Raw genomic sequence first — 4,575 nt, forward strand, 5'->3', positions numbered from 1 at the left:
GAACTAAAATCGAACATACAAATTGTTCATCCAATTCAACCAAACACGGCCTAATTTGAGAGGTTCAGAGGTAAGCACGTCATTAACAAGAAACCTTCAAGAGAATGTACAAACAGTTGAGAAAACCAAATCAAACCCACTATATGGTCATCGATCCACAAGGATCTCTCAATAACTTGAACCCTAGCCCACAAGACTAGACAGAACCTTGCCAAGAATACAATACAGGTTTACTAGCCACAATCAAAGCCTAGAACACTATACAAACGTTCTACCATCATCAGATAACTACAAAGATTATTACAAAACCACCAAAAATCTCCAGATCTAAGAAGAAAAGAAGAACAGATGCGATAGAACAAGAGAGAGAAAACCCAAAAGACTATTGACCGATTGATTGAAGACCCAATGCCTCAAAAGTCTCCAAAGGCATTAATAATGGAAGACTAACTCTCAGCCTTAGGATTAGATCAATGGTCCACAATAGGCAAGAGAAAGTGCAACTCTAAGTGACCATCAATTAGCTAATGCCCAAGTGCCTACTGTCCATAGGAGTACAAGTGGGAAAAATCTCACTTTTACTCATGAAAGTGTGGTTTGAGAAACATAACTCCACAATTCTTTACCTTGGTTCTCAAACTGCGCACTTCCTCTCTTGTTGCCATAATGCTAGCGAAGAAACCACACCCTACATCATCACCCTAGTACCAGCACAAAAATCAACCTGTATCAATATTAAGCAATGATAAACAAGATCTGAATTTATTAACATGCAGTATTTTACTCCCCATATCAGTAGGGTTAAAGTCATTATGAATTTTCTCAAGAATCATTTTTCCAGATGAGAGTTTTTCTCTTATGAAATGATACTTTACCTCAATGTGTTTTGACCTTTCATGATAGTCAAGATTTTTGCTTAAAAGTAGAGCACTTTGACTATTAATTAATATCACAGGTGGAGTATTCAGAAAATTCAGTTTAGTCAAGATCCTTTTAAGCCTACGCATTCAGCTTCAGTGTTGGACAAAGTTACAATTGATTGAAGTTGAGACTTCCAAGTAATAAAATTATCACCAAGTGTAAAAAAGAAGGCAGTTGTTGACTTTCTTTGATCTTTATCTCCAGCGAAATCAGAATCTACATAACCTTTAAGAGTTAATGGTTCTGATCCCTTTTTGAACATCAATCCTACATTTAGTGTCCCAGCTATGTATCTAAGTAGCCACTTTAACCCAGCCTAGTGCAGTTTCCCAGGGTTTGCCATAAACCTACTTAAAAAACTGATTGAATATGCAAGATCTAGTCATGTTGTAATCATGGAAAACATAATATATCCAATAGCATTGGCATATGGAATATTTGTCATATCTTTAATCTCAAATTCAGTTTTAGGATACTGGGCAGATGAGAGATTCATATGGATAGCAAGGGGAACATTGACGGACTTAGCTTCTTTCATGCCAAACTTCTTTATAACTTTGTGCAGGTAGGGTTCTTAGGTGATCTAGTTAGCATATTTTCTTGCCTATTTCAATTTATCACCATCCCTAAAATTTTCTTGGCATTTTCCAAGTCACTCATATCAAATTCAGAGCTTAATAGATTTTTCAGCCTCATTATTTCAGCTTTATTGGGGCTGGCCAGAAGCATATCATCTACATAAAGTAGTAGATATATCTCAATGCCGATTTTAGAGTTATTATAGTATAAGCAATGGTCATATTCACTCCTTCTAAAACCAATTTTCAAAACATGTGTCAAACCTTATATACCACTGTCTTGGACTTTGTTTGAGTCCATACAAATATTTTTGTAATTTACAAAAAAAATCAGATTTCCCCTTTTCTTTGAAACCTTGTGGATGACACATGTGAATGCCCTCTTCCAATTCCCCATGTAATAAGGTAGTTTTCACGTCTAATTGTTCAAGTTCCCAATCAAATTGAACAGCTAGAGCCAAAATGAGTCTTATGATTTTATATTTGCTTACAGGTGAAAATTTTCATTATAATCAACTTCCTCTCTTTGAGTGAACCCTTTGGCTACAAGCTTTGCCTTATTCCTCAAAGGGTCAGAATCTGAAATCCCTTCTTTCAACTTAAAGATCCTTTTATTTTCAAGAAGGGATTTCATTTCTTTTTTCATTGGTTCTTTCCATTCTTTTGACTTAGAACTATTCATAGCTTCTTCATAAGATAGGTGGTTTAGAATGTTCGAAGTTTTCATCAGAGATGAAGATAAATTCAATCAAATTATTCATTTCATACCTAGGGTTAGATTTAATCTGTCTCCTTTCCCTATCTCTCACCAATTGATAATCTTGGGTACTAGCTTCATTTCCCAGGTAGTTAGATGCTACATTTTCAGATTTTGTTTTAGTTTCTGTTTGGGGTAGATTAACTTTACTTTCATTAGTGTTTTCTACACTTTCACTAGCCTGTACAGGTTCTGGTTCAGTTTAATCAAATTTGTTATTACTTAATTTTGCCAACTTCACCTTATTTTGGGAAGTACACTTTTTCGGTCAGATCTAATTTATCCATTTTATTCTTCAAGCAAGACATCTCAATCTCGTTAAACACCACATTTGTATTGTTAATGATCTTTATTCCCTTAATACCAAGTACCCATAACCTATACCCTTTAACTCCTTCGAAGTATCCAAGCATAACACACTTGGTAGCCCTGGGGTCTAATTTTTCCTCAATCTGATTTGCATATGCAGCACACCCTAAGACTCTTAAGTGTGACAGATTTGGTGGTGTTCCATTCTATAATTTCTTTGAAGTTTTAAACTCTATAGAACTACAAGGGGATCTATTTATAAGGTAGGCAGTCGTGCATAGAGCTTCTACCCAAAACTCTTTTGCAAGCCCAGAACTGATCAGCATACATCTTACCTTATTCATGAGGGTTCTATTCATTCTCTTAACAACCTCATTTTGTTAGGGTGTGTGGTTAACAGTTCTATGTCTAATTATTCCCTTTTGCATGCAAAAATTATCAAATTCAGCATTACAAAATTTTAGCCCATTATTAGTCCTTAAGGCTTTCAATTTCTTGTCCAATTGGTTCTCCACTATCTTTGACCACAATATGAATTTTTGAAATGTTTCAGTTTTGGATTTCAAAGGATAGGTCCAGACATTTCTAAAATAATCATCAATTATAGAAAGAAAATATTTATTTCCACCGAAGGTTGGGTGGTTCTCTGGCCCCCATAAATCTGCATGGACATAGTCTAATGATCTATTCGTTGTGTGTGATCCAGTCTCAAAACTCACTCTATGAGACTTCCCTAGCACACATTTTTCACAAAAATTAAGGGGTTCTACTTTATCTTTTCCAAACAGTTTCTGGCCATTAAGATAATTTAACCCCTTATTTCCAATGTGACCTATTCTAGAATGCCGTTAAAGATCTTGAGTCCTGGGAATTAACAGTTTTTCCCATTGAGTAGTATAGCCCATTCCTTTTGGGCCCCTTCATGACTACAAGAGATCTTTTCAAGATTTTCAAAGTTTTATTTTTAGATTTAAATGTATGTCCCTCATCTTCAAGAATTCCCAATGAAATGAGGTTTCTTTTTAGATTTGGAACAAATCTCACATTTTTAATCTGCCTGACAATTCCATCATACATTTTGATTGAAATGTCACCAATTCCAAGAATATTTTGTGAATTGTTATCACCCATATATACTTTCCTGGGTTCTATTTCCTTGTAGTTATAATACCAAGATTTATTTAGACACGTATGAAAAGTACATCTAGAGTCTAAAATCCAGTCAGTGTTTGTTTCTTTATTTGTCACAGTCATTACAAGAAAGCTGTAAAGTTCAGAACTCACAGCAGCATTATTTGACTCAATGTTGTTGGATTCTTTTAGCTTCTTCTTTAACTCTAAGCAATCTCTTTTGAAATGTCTAAGTTTTCCACAGTGATAGCAGTTTTTATTGCTTTTGCCTCTTGATCTAGATCTGGTTTTGGATTTGGACTTGAATCTTTTATTCTATGAATTATTTTCCCACTTTTTTTGCTCTTCCTCTCAAAAATAAACTCTCATCTCTTGAATTTAGTTTAGATTCTTTCTTGACTTCCAATTCCCTAGATCTCAGGGCATTTATTACGATTGATTGTGTTAAAGCATCTCTCGAGTATTTTATAGCATTTTTATATCTTTATAAGAATTAGGTGAGTTTAGAAGGATCACTGCAAGATCCTCATCTTCAAATTTTTTATCATTATGAGCAAGACTCTTCACCAGTATGCTAAAATCACTCAAATTGGTTTCAAGGTCTTTCTAGTCATCCATTTTAAAATTGAACAGTTTTTCCAGAAGATAAATTTTATTTGGTAAAGTCTTGGTTAAGAACAAATTATCTAAGGTTGTCCATAGATCCTAGTAGTTTTGGGCTCCTCTACTTGCCATACTATATTATCAGATAAGTATAGGATAATCGAGCTATAAGCTATTTTATTCATTTCAAGAATCTCGTCAGGTTTGACTTTAAGCTCATCAGAATATTTATCAGGGTCATCTAGGTCTTTAGCAACCCTTTTATTGGACCAATAT

This window comes from Olea europaea, unplaced genomic scaffold (genome assembly GCF_002742605.1).
Source record: "Olea europaea var. sylvestris unplaced genomic scaffold, O_europaea_v1 scaffold65, whole genome shotgun sequence".
NCBI lineage: Eukaryota > Viridiplantae > Streptophyta > Magnoliopsida > Lamiales > Oleaceae > Olea > Olea europaea.